The sequence below is a fragment of the Rhinolophus sinicus genome, chromosome 3, assembly GCF_057876585.1.
Source record: "Rhinolophus sinicus isolate RSI-liver-muscle chromosome 3, RSI-T2T, whole genome shotgun sequence".
Taxonomy (NCBI): Eukaryota; Metazoa; Chordata; class Mammalia; order Chiroptera; family Rhinolophidae; genus Rhinolophus; species Rhinolophus sinicus.
Window position 1 is genome coordinate 164,431,918 of NC_142503.1, and position 12,801 is coordinate 164,444,718.

General features: G+C 43.9%; 1 pseudogene; it reads right to left on the bottom strand.

The window, feature by feature from the left end:
- Positions 1-10,700: 10,700 nt before the first annotated feature.
- Positions 10,701-11,483, bottom strand: LOC109444433 (microtubule-associated protein RP/EB family member 1 pseudogene; annotated as a pseudogene).
- Between the last annotated feature and the right edge of the window lie 1,318 nt (positions 11,484-12,801).

Genomic DNA, 12,801 nt, shown 5'->3' on the forward strand with positions numbered 1-12,801 from the left:
CTTTTGAAAATGATTTATCACTATGCTGTACACCTGAAACTAATGTAATATTGTATATCAACCATACTTAAATTTAAACATTTGAGTTAATTTAAAAAATGATTTAAAATGCCTGGGCCACACGTCCAGTGAGTCTGGAGGTGGGACCTGCATGTTGATTTCTCTAAGAGCTCCCCACACGATTCTGAAGGGCTGTCAGGAGGGAAACGTGGAGCACCCCTGAGGCGGGCCTGCGTTTGTTCAGGAGCAGAGAACATCCTTCTCCCTGAACCCGCATTTGAAACCTAAGAGAGAGGGACTTGGCAAGAGACAGAAATGGAAGGTTTCCTAATGGTGAGTGGCTGTCAGCCAGGGAGGCACTGTCTTGGTGTGTGGGTGGGTTTGTTCTTACCACCAAAATGACCCTGCTCTGAAGCCCAGGCTCCCAATACCTGGGAATGTTGGGTCACAGGGTGTCAGGAAGGAGCAGGAAGCACCTTTTTCTTTTGGCAGCTTCTGCACGGGGCTGTTTGTGAGGCACCTGCTCAGGACGCTGGGGCTGTCTTTCTGATCTGTTGTGAGAATCTCCGTGAGCCTTGAAAGTCAGCCTGGAGCTAATTCAAGGTCTTGGGGAGACTGGTTGCCATCTTTCTCCAGTACGGAAAACATGAAGGCCCGCTGTGAACCCGTTTCTTTGTTAAATTTAGCTTGAGGACATGCTGGGCACCTGTTGACAAGGTGTCATATTCCCCTGTGATACTCTCTGGGCCACATCCTGCATCGTGTTTTCTTTGCAGACATTCTGACTTGGACCATCCTCAAGACTAATTACCCATTTCACAGGGAAGCTGGGAAGGGAGGGTTACACTGTATACTGACAATGCACGAATTTTCTTTTGGGGTGGAAAGACTTCAAGGAAAATCTGGTTTTGTCAACTGTCACCAGCCTCCAAATCCAGCTCTGTGCCTACATTCTGCTTCAAGCCTGGGTTGGGAGAACAGGGGTAATACATACCTCTGTCCAGCAAGGTGCTTCTGGAAACAGTTTTTCACTGTTTCCCAGCAGAGCCAGAGGAGTGAGCATTTCTACAGAGGGAGAGACAGGAGAACTGTTTATCCCTGTGTTGTCTCTTTAAGGGAAAACAAGCTTTATTCCCGCTGCAAACAGGGCCCAGGTGGATGCCAATTGAGTTAGTAAATTTCTTCCTGAAAAATTGTGCCCAATGCAAGAGGCTTCAGGAGACATTCATGATGGGGAACAGCAGCAGAACGATAAATATCGGGCTGCAGGTATGCCTGGCATGCTGACCGACTCGGGCACCGATACACATGCTATTGTTTACTCATCTTCCGGAGATGTTCCGCAGGCCTGGGAGGCCGGGGGTCCTCCCCACAGTCCTTCAGGACTTCCTTTAGGCCTGTGCTGCCGAGCGCTCATGAGGCTGAGCCCCACAGCAACGGGCCGCCGCTCCCTCCTCCTCAACTCAGTTCCACTTGCTCTCTGCCAACTCCGGCAATTGACTCATGAGAAATCCTGTTAAGGGATTTTTTTCTCTCTCTTAAAACACACTCACTCCACACCTCATAAAGGTGGCAGAAAGGTACAGTAATGGTCTGGCAGACATTTTACCCAGTGAGACAAATTTTCCGCTGTGAAAGCTACCACTCCTCAATTTAGTCCGAATGTAGCAGGCGCAGAAGTCCTTACCTGATGTCCTGAAAGGTGCTAAGACGTGACATAGACATTGACTCTGTGGACCCCAGGAGATTTGCCTCATGAATGGCATGGAAATTTATGTTGTGTCAACATTTCACTGGGTGTTGAAGAAGAATCATAAGGAAGATTCAGGGTTTGAACTCTTACAGCTATGATTTCCTTAAAAGCACAAGGCACTAAGTATAATGGATGCTTTTGACCACCCAGCCAAAATTTCCCATTCTCCACCGGAAGGGGAGAAGAAATTCTTAGGTATTTAATTTCAGCTCTTCTGCCTAAAGACAAGGGAGTGACCTTTGGCTCAGAATAATCACTGTCCCTAACATCGCAGGGAAATAAAGATGTAACGTCTAATGCCCTTCACTCCTCCAGGAGAACAGCTGCTGCCAGCGTCTTCCAGAATGCCTCATGCAAAGAGCAGCACACAGATTTGCAGTGTATTTTGGAGGTACAATGAATAGAACTCAATGAAGAACTGGAAGTGGCAGGATGGTCCCCTACTTTCCAAGGAAAGCAACTTAGGGGATGCAGGTTTATGAGTGAGGCAGAACACACACAGACACACATTCTTCTTCTTGCAGTTTTAACCATTCTTTCCCAGTTCTCTTTGTGAGTTTCTTTGTGAGTCCTTTAAATAGTGAGGTTCTCAGGCAATTTATCCTTGGTCTCCTTCTCACCTTCCTGTGTAATATCTTCCACAACGATGGCTTCACTGTAAAGCCGATAATTCCTACAGCCATGCTGAGGGCTCAGGCCGGTCTATTGAGCTTCATGACTGTATTTCCCACCAAACGTTGGGGTGTTTCTTAAGCATTTGGAATCCCACGTGTTAAAAATTGAATTCATCTTCTCTCCCAGCCATTTCCCACTACACCACTAAGTCCCTGTCTCTGAACTTGTCCTGCTTCTGTATTTTTCTACATTGGTCATTGGCCCACTGGTCCACCTGTGACCCCAATCAGCAGCCTGGCAATCACGTTAGATTCTTCTTCCGCTCTCACTGCACTCCTGTTCTCACTATATTTTAATTGTCTCTCTAGCTTATATATTTCTTGTCGCTGCCTCTACTGTTCATTTTCCTCTCCAGCTGCAAAGTTTAGGTCCTTATTATTTCACACCTAGGTACCACCGTGTCGTCCAGCTTGTCCCTCTGTCACAGTCACGATCCCTTCCGATCCACCTTCGTGGTGCTCCCAGAGCATCTTACTCTCTCCCCTGAAGCTGGTGGGTGGTTTACTTCCTTCAGAATAGAGCTTTTTTGCAGTATTTAAATCCTTCCATAACCCATCTCCTGCTAACAGACGTGTGTCCTTTCATTTGGCCCTTCGCGGGAGTCATTCCCACACCGTCCTTCACTCCCATCTCATCACCCTCCTTTTATGTGCCCCATGGTTGAACGGCCTCCTCCTCCCTTCTTCACTTGATTTGTACAGACTCTTCCAATTCCTCTAAAGCCTCACTTCTCCTGAAACTTCCCCAAGCCCTCAGGCTGACATGGGTACCCTTCCCTGTGTTCTTACCTCTCATCAGGTACTTTGCACCTTGGGCTGTCACTATTAATTCTTCTGTCTGCCTCCCCTATTAGGCTGTCAGATCTTTGAGAACAGAAACTCTTTCATGTTTTCTTCTGTATCCTTAGTACCCAGCACCAATGTATTATTAACCATCAATAAATTTCGTTGAATCAGTGAACAAACTGGTTTTTATGTACTTTGCAGGGAAGATCTATGAGAAAAATCTGTAATCTATGGTCCTGATTTTCTTGTTTTGACAAAGTCTATTATTTATTCATACCTCTCAAATTGATTATAATAAAAATATAGAAAGCCTTGACTGAATTGGAGTCTCAGCTGTGAAGGGTAAGACTATGAAAATCAAACGTATTTCTGGAAATCACACACACTCATTAGCTAGTATCCGCTCTTAGTCTTGGAATAGCATCCTGTTAGACAAATGATTTACATTCACTGTACAAGTGTAAACAGCATTCTAAAGCATGAATATTAAGCAGCATCAGTATGGCATGAAATAAAGGAATTACTAGCTTGGGAAACTTAGGAGTAGGAAAGCAGGAACAAAAACAAAAAAAGGAAAGAATGAGGGAGAGCTCAAAATGTTTGTTTGCCTTACCTTTCCCCAGGTAAGGGGTGGGGATAGGAGCATGGTCTGGTTCACTCTGAATTTCCGATGCCAAGTGCCCTGCTTAGCACACAGTATGTGAAGAAGGAAGGAAGGAAAGCAAATAGGAATGAAAAGTGATGGAGATTGGTAGATATGGGAACAACAATAGATACATTTTTAAGTTACATGTGCAGCTTGCTCTTACACAAGGCACGCCAAGGATTTCGGTTGGTGAGTTTACCTGATCCTGTGGTCGCTCAGGCCCGTGCTTACCCTTTTTTACCCGTCTCTTTACTTCTGAGGCAGGACGACTGTAAATTATATTTCCTAGACGTGCTAGCCAGCTGGATTATTCAATTCTGCCAGTGGGAGGTACTAATGGGAGAATAAAAGGTGGGAGAGAGGGAGAAGCTATTGTATTTCCCAGCTCTGGGCAGCAGCAGCAGCAATGACAGCAGCATCCCTGGGCAGCAAGTGCCTCCCTGGTTCCCGCTCGGCAGCCAGATTCTGGCCGTGGCAGGGAACATGAGCCTTGGGATGCAATTTCCCCTTTCTTCTCTACAGGTTTTTGTAGTTACTTATCTTTGAATATTTTTGCATTTTGGGTCCCTCAATCCCTCTACCACCTTTGTAACCAATTACCTGTAACCAAATGCCCTCTGAAATGTCTGGAATACTTTCCGTAGTCCTGATTAGATACCGGCTGCTACATAGATGCTGACTGTTAGACATCAGGAAACAAATCAGTATATATACACATGCATATTTGGTTAAAGGCATATATATAAAGCCCCCTTGAACTCTAGAATGCTTTTGAGATCAAATAATAAATGAAATAAAGAGACAACTGACTAGCAACAGGTATATTAAATATAATCTCCATTCAGTAATAGGAGATGTGCTAAAAATCAGAAGAATATAATGATAAGAAAACGCAGAGAGATATAGTGGAGTCAGAAGTCTTCCACAGCAGGACATTTGCTAGCCAGCTGGCTGCATTTGGCAACCCACGTCAACCCCTCTGACTCAGTTTCACTTCCTGTAAAATGAAAGCGTGAGATTAGATGAACTGTCAGGATGCTTCTAAGGCTGAAATTTTATGGATGTATGCCTTTGAGTGAAATCTTCCTTGGACAGCTGGGCAGGAAAATCCCTCATTTATGTGGGAGCCTGGACTTGGCTGGAGCTTCCAATTAGTCTGACCCTGAAATGTGGGTCTGTGTGCAGACCTCCGTTAGCCATCCGAAGTCCCACCCATTGCCAGATGTTTACCTTCACTGTATGCACAGGAACCATTTCAAAAGCTGTGGATGCCAAGTCATGCCTTGACAGTGAGTGACCTCTCATGACCCTTCACATTATGCTCATAAATGCAATAAAGCAAGTTCACGTAAGGTGCTATGATGAAATTAATAGCCCTGTAATGAATAGGAGGATTGTGCCAGGAATCTGTCACATTAAGAAATACAAAAGAATAGTTCTAGACATGGCCAGCCTGTTTTCCACTGGTGAGTTTGCTCTGCTGTATTACCTTTGATTTATGGTCCTTAATGTGTTCCCCCATCACCATATATATTTTGTTAATATTAATGTATTTATGCACCTTGAAATTGCCTAATTAATCCCTTGCTTTCCCAATGAATTATGTACGTTAGTGGATTTATATGACAAATATTAAAATGAAGAAAACAACATGGAGCATGAAACCCTAACTTAACCTACCATACCCGTAGTGGAGAAGTTTAGGCAATGATTTCCCCTCTGAAATTAACTAATATTTCTTACTGCTTTTCCTAATGAAAACGTATCTCTTCCCCACATCCTATGGGGACCATTTTTATTCCTACAAATATTTAGGAGCTACCGCGTATCAAGTCACTATGCTAGGTGTTTTGGAGGGTACTAAACTAAACAATAAACAGCACTTCTCCCACCCCAAAGTGCTTTTTCAAGAAAAACCTAATATAGGGTCTCTCAACCTTGTCACTATTGACATTTGGGGCCAGATAATTCTTTGTTGTGGGGGCTGTTGTATGTTTTGTAAAGACTAGTTAGCAGCATCTCTGGCCTCCATCCACTAGATGCCAAAAACACCCCTCTGCCCCCAGTTTCAACAAACAAAAGCGTTTCTAGACATTGCCAAATGTCTCCTGGGGGGGATTGCCCCTCACCCTATTTTGAGCACCACTGTATACTCAGCACTTAGCACAGTGTTTGGCATATAGTGGATTCTGAATAATAACTTGTTGAGTGTTGGATGAGTAAAGATACACATAATTCCATTGTTAAGTAGGCCCAAAGAGAGGTACAGATAAAATACTGCAAGAGTCTAGAAGAGGACAGAGCTGCTCCTGAAGGGGTGTGGGTCCAGGAAGAAGGATTCTTGGATGAGATACCATGGGGCAGTGGGATTGGTGGGGCATCTAGGCAGACACGCTCTGGGAGTGGACGAGGACGAGCTGGGAGATCCGTTTCACTGGCATGGAGCATGGGCAGAGGGGCGGAGGAGATCGGAGAAAGGAAGGGACTTGGATTCAGATCATGGAGGAGCTGAAATGCCAGATTTGAGTGGGAAACCATAGCAGTAGTTAAACAGGGACGTGGCACGCATTCTACCAGCAGGAAGCCAAGCCTGGTGGTGGTAGGTAGGGTGGAAAGACAATGCAGATGGAAAAACCAGGTGGAGTATTTTTACAATAATTACAAAAGGGAACGAACTAGGCTTGTAACAGGCACAAGAGCTCCGAGGGCGACAGAGTTGAATGGGGAGGACTTGAGGTGGTGTCTGGCTGCTTCCCTCGTTGGTGGTTGGTGTGCCGACTGGGTCCTTAGCAGGATGTTTACGACACTTCTCAACTCTCCAGACTCTTCTCTCACCTATCCTCTTCTAGTCGTCCCACCCTCCAACTCCCATCCTCTTTTTAGGATGATGCTTATTCCCCACAGGATCAAATCAGAGTCTTTCCAACAATATCTGTTCTTTGCAATCTTTCTGGAACGCTCTTTCTACGTTTATCTGCCTGGAAAATTCTTGTTCAGTCTTCAAAATGCTGTTCAGGTGCCATCCCCTCACAAAACATGTTTGGGCCACTCAGGGTGGGGTAAATGCTCCTCTATGTCTTGTGCATATTTAAGTTTTCAGACAGATTCCATTGTATCGCAATTATCTTTTTGCAGTCTTCCACTAAACTGTTAGCTCTTTGAGTGTAAGAATTGTGTAATTTTCTATTTGTGTGTGTGTTTTTTTTTTGTGTGTGTGTGTGTTTTTTTTGCACAATGACTAGAAAATAATGTTTGTAAATAACGTTCTTTAGGTTTAGGTGCTTAGGAAGTCACTGGTAATTTTCCAGAATAGCTTCGGTGGAATGGCAAGAGTAGAAGTTTGTTACAGGAGAATGGAGGGTTAAGGAGTGAGTCAGAGGCGAGAAGCAGAGACACTAGTGGAGAGGACTCTCTTGAGAAGTGGGGAACAAGGGTGATTGTAGTCATCAAGCTTGTGTTCAAATTCTGGCTCCATTATGTGCTAGCTGTGTGATCTTGGGCAAATCACTTAACTTCTCTGTGCCTGTTTCCTCATTTGTAAATCATGGGCAAGATAATATCAAACCTTCTTTATAGTGTAATCAGGAATTAAATTACTTAATCCTTGTAAAGAGTTCAGAACAGTGCTGGACACACAATGAGTGCTCAACAATTATTCATTTACAGAAAGCCAACTAGACAACCATAAGCTAACAGCATCAGGGAAGTATGGTTGGTTGTTTGGTTGGTTTCTGGCTTGGCATACTTTGTGTATTTGTAGAGTGAGGGGAAGGAATGAGTTCAGAGGGAGGGATTGAAGCAGCAAGCAAAAAGGGGGGAGGATAACTGATGGAAAAAGACATCATTGATGCAGCCAGCTTTCCTCTGAGACTGAAGAGAAGCAGGAGATGAGTGAAGAAGCCATGAGAGATGACAGAAAGGAAGATGAATGTTATGTCTCTTTTGTGAGATATGAGACCTGCTACATCTATTGAGCTTTGCAAATAGGTTCTGTTCCCCCTTATAGCACTTACGATTTTATTTCAAAAGCCGTTTTTCCCTTACCCATATGTGAGATGATATATGTATAAAATACTAATTTATTATAGCTTATAATAGCATAACATTGGAATCAACCTAAATGGCCCCCTTTTGGAGAATGGTAATGTACATTATGAAACTTAAGAGAATACTATGCAGCTGTAACAAAGAATGGAGCGTCCTTTATGTACTGATGTGGAATGACCACCGAGAGCTATTGTTGAGTGAGAGAAGAAAAGTGCCTAATGGTGGTACAGCATACTACCACTTAAATGCATTGTAATAAAAAAGAGGAAGGGTGAAATCTATAAGGATATGTTTGTAGATGCCGAAAATATCCTTTACACACCATATTAATAAAATTATTTACCCTTGGAGGAAGGAACTCAGTGGTTGGAGGGGGGGTACCAGGATCAAGGAAGATACATATATATCTTCCTTTATATATGTACATATATATATATATATATATATGTATGCATATGAACTCTTTGAATTTAGAACATGAAAATGCACTATCCATGCAAAAGAATTAAGTTAAAAATATTAACACTGTCCACAAGTGGTTCCAGTTCTATTTATTTTTTAATTAAAGTTTATTGGGGTGACAATTGTTAGTAAAGTTACATAGATTTCAGGTGTACAGTTCTGTAATACATCATCTATATATCACATTGCATGTTCACCACGCAGAGTCAGTCAATTCTATTCTTGATGTTTGGTTTGGTTTCTTGGGGGTTATAGGTATAACAACAATCAGAAGAACCATAACAGCGATATCAACCAAACCTTCTATGTATAAGCCAACAGGCTTCTAAGGAAAACGACTGGTGTGGGGAGCAAGTTGCCGTGTTCTGCTGAGCACCCCAATCGTTTTGTAGGTGTGAATTTGGAAGGAGGTGCTCTAAAGAAGCAACACTTTCCTGCGTAAGAAGAGGTTCCTATACTGGTCCCAGACAGAAAAAGTGAGAAGGAAGTTTGGGATGAGAGAGAATAAAAACAAACAAGATGGGGGTACAGACGGGGTTGCTGCAGGGGTTAGAGACAGCCTGTGAGAAACTGAAGACCAGGGCAGCCAGACTGACTGACACAATCTTATCTTATTTTTCTTTTATGCAGAATGTGATGTCACTTTCCTGTGATCTCCAAATCTTAATTCTGTTACAGGTAACAGTTCTGAATATTTTTCAAAGGGTTGTTGAGAGGATCAAATGAGGTAATGCACATTGGTGCTTTGAATAACCTCTGATATACAGCAAACACTCAATAAACCTTAGTTGTTAATAGTAAGTATAATTATTTGAACTAGGTTTGAAGGTGGGGATTTCGGTGAGTGGGTACCAAGTTTGGGTCAGTTCCAGAGTGGAGATCAACAGATGCAGAGTGAAAAACAAAATTTTAGCAGAAGCAGGGAATTGGAGGCCACAGAGAATAGAAAAATATAAGCTGTGGAAGCTGAAGGATTTTGAGGAGGGGGCTTTGAGCTTGGTACAAGGGTGTGCACCCATCTCATTTAGATCTGAAGTGGCTATGAAACCACAGCTAACATCTGACTTACAGAGCCAACTGGCATCCCAAGTTCATATGGCTCCGGTGATTACAGAGGGACAGCAAAAATGTTCCCATGTGCATTACTTGATCTCAGCACCTGCAGTGACCTGGGAGTGGGAAAAGTCTGTCCATGCTGCTCGTTTAACTTTTTATAGCTCGTTTCGTAATGCAATCCATGCTAATAAAAACAAATAGCATACAAACTGGATTTATCCAAATTTTATACGGAAATTGTTGCTGTGGTTTGATAGCTTAAAAATGAATGTCACTCCAGGAGGAGCCCACCTAAACATACTTGGCACTTCTGGGTATCTGTAACATATAGAAAATGGAGGTCTGATTAGCCTCAAGGTCATTGCTGATGGCCAAAAGTCACCAGGATTTGAAGCAGTTATTTAAATTTCTGTCTTCAGGAGGATGTGTCTCTAGGGAATTGCGTAATACTACCAGCAGCTGTTGTGTAGATTTAAACTGAATTTGGGTTATAGGAAAATGGTTTTGTGAGTCAAAAAATATAGTGTTACCCCTTCTCAATTGTCTGAATGTTGCTGTCATTGCCCCCAAATTATTTAACACATCTTTGGTTCTACAGCAGGTTTTGTGTCTTAGAATAAATTTTTTAAAGCAGTAGTAACTCATTATCTGTATTTCCCTAAGGCTATATAATGCCATGTACAAGTGCAGGATGACGATTTGGAGTCAGAAAACCTGTTTCAGGGCTGGCTGTGCCACGTAGCTGGCAAATTTGAGCCGTCTCAAGCATTTCCACACAGAGGTCTTTCCTTTATAAAGGATTTTGTTTTGTTCTACTCTATTCTGTTCTGTTCTATTCTACTCTATTCTAGTCTAACTCTTAAGGCTCTCATTAAAATGTTCTCTGCCAATATTTCACATTAGCTTAAAATTCAAATCAGTGTTTACATTGAGGAGGGGGCTTTGAGCTTGGTAAAAGGGTGTGCACCCATCTCCTGTAGGGCCCCACCGCAGCATGTCACATAAACACACCTTCTCCAGTCATCAGTGTTGCCAACCTCCATTTGGTGCGCCCATGTTCAGCCGCTTTGTTCCCTCAGTGAACCAACTAGGTGTTAATACTGCTTTGCTTCAAGGTAAAAGCTCTCAACTCAAGCTTATTGGAAAAGGAGTGAAACTTCTGCAAAGTGCAATTTGAGAAGAGGTACTTTTTGCTCATGAAAAGAAAGGAGTGAGTCCTCTAAGAATAATAAAAGGGAGTATTGTACAGTTAAGCACATGATCTGGCGGGAAGAATTCAATGTTCCTCCCGTGGGACCCTTTCATCAGGTGTCACAAAGCCACCATCTGTGGCATCGAGAATTTCCACAATCCTCTGCAATACAGGGTTGTTTCCGCCGTTGTTCTCCTGGCGAGTCAATTCAGTGTAAGGAGAAATGTCTCTCTTTCTCCAAGTTTTCGACGGTGTTTCGATATGTTGACCTGCTGCACCAATTCGGCAGCTTTGTCATCCCCATCGCCCACGCCAGGATCCTGTCACCCCACACCCGGGCCAGCCTTAGAGGTTGCAGCGGCTCTGTGCGTCACAATGGGCCTCTGTGGAGATGCAGTACTAGGGCTGAGGGGTTTCGTCAGTTTGTTCAGAGCTGGAGCAACAAGGGACAGGGCCCCTGCAGTTTCTGGACCTTGTCTGGCAGCTCCAGGGTCATATAGTCTTTTCTATCATAGTTTGCATTAAAAAACTTCTTGGACTATTGAACGAATTCAAAATTGTCCTGAAACTTTCCTTTCACTAATTTGTCCACAGGAATTATTTTGTCAACACCCATCCTCTTAAAACCTGCTTGTAGTATTCTGAAGTTCTGGATGTACTCGTGTTCTAGCTTAGCTTGGAATGTCACTTTCCTCAAGGCAATGCCGCTAGGGAACAGCATGTCCATAAGCTGACAACAGGCAGCCCCTGAGCACAACTGTTTGATCTTTGCCAAATTCAATGCAGAGACTCATTGATCCAGGCCAGCGTGTCAAGTCGACTTAGGTTATTGCTGGTGAACGACGTTGAATATACCTTCACTGCCATCTTTGGTTCTCAGGGGAACCACGTCCACTGCCTGAGCCCAGGTCCGGTTCTGTCTTCATCTCGTTCAAACTGCCCGACCGCTTATATTTTATTTTTAAGTGTTCATACCCCTGGGAAAGTGTCATGCCTTAAACCTCCACCCCATCTCTATCTCTATCTCTATCTCTATCTCTATCTCTATCTCTATCTCTATCTCTATCTCTATCTCTATCTCTATCTCTATCTCTATCTCTAATCATCTCTATCTCTCTATCTCCACCTCTATCTCTTTCTCTATATCCATCCATCCATCCATCCATCCATCCATCCATCCATCCATCCATCCATCATCCATTCAATCTATCTTTTACTGTTGATTATATCCCTTTTTAAAAGCAATTTCTGGGTAAGGAGGGCAAGTAGATAAAGTGGCTGAGACCTAACACCACGCTTCAGAGTATTTCTGCCTTTACTCTGGTTTGGTACTGACCTTCTTGGTTTTTGTGTGCAGGCTCTGATCCTCCTTTTAGAGCTAGGCATATCCTGGCAGCAGGAGACCATGGTAAGGACATCTCAGTAGCATTGGTTGCTTACTCCAGGCTAAGACTCACGCCTTTCAGCCTGGGCAAGCTCCTCCTGGATGCATCCCTGGTCCATCCTGGAACATGTCCACGATGGCAGCTTCCTCTCATTCCAGTTCAGGTTCCAGGCATTTGTCAGAATGAACTTCTAGGCTCCAAGATGGCTCAGTGCCTCTGCTGCAGCTGTGAAATCTGATAGCTGGCAGGCTCCTGGCAGAGTGGGTCTGCAAAAGTCTCCTTAAGCTGGGCGATTAAGCTCTGGTCATTCCCAGCTTTGGGCTAGGCTTGTATGCAATGGGTGGCCTGCATGTCAGATTCATGCATTTGTACCTTCCACATGTATTAAGCACCATCTCTGAGCCAGGCACTCCAAGCCACTGCATATGAGAAGATGCCCAAGACCCCCTCCAATCACCCCCTCTCAGTCCTGGAGCCCTGCACTCATCTGGAGGTGGGCCTGAGAGCTCCACAAACTTTCCAGAGCTAACTGGGCACTTCGTTGGTGGAACGAGCTGGTAGGGGACCCTCAGAGGCTGACTTGGAATTGGCCAAATTCTTGTACTTCTTGCTTCCAGCTAGAGCACCAGGGCCTTCTGAGCTGTGTTCTTCTGCTTCCTGGTGGAAAGTACTGTGGTAAGGTGGGGGAGGGAGTGAATTTCCATGCTCTTTGTCAGGGTTAGGACAGTTTTACCTGAGCCCCTACTGGGCTTTACTCTGTAGGCCTGAGCAGAGGTTCTGCTGGGCAGCAGATGTTAGGA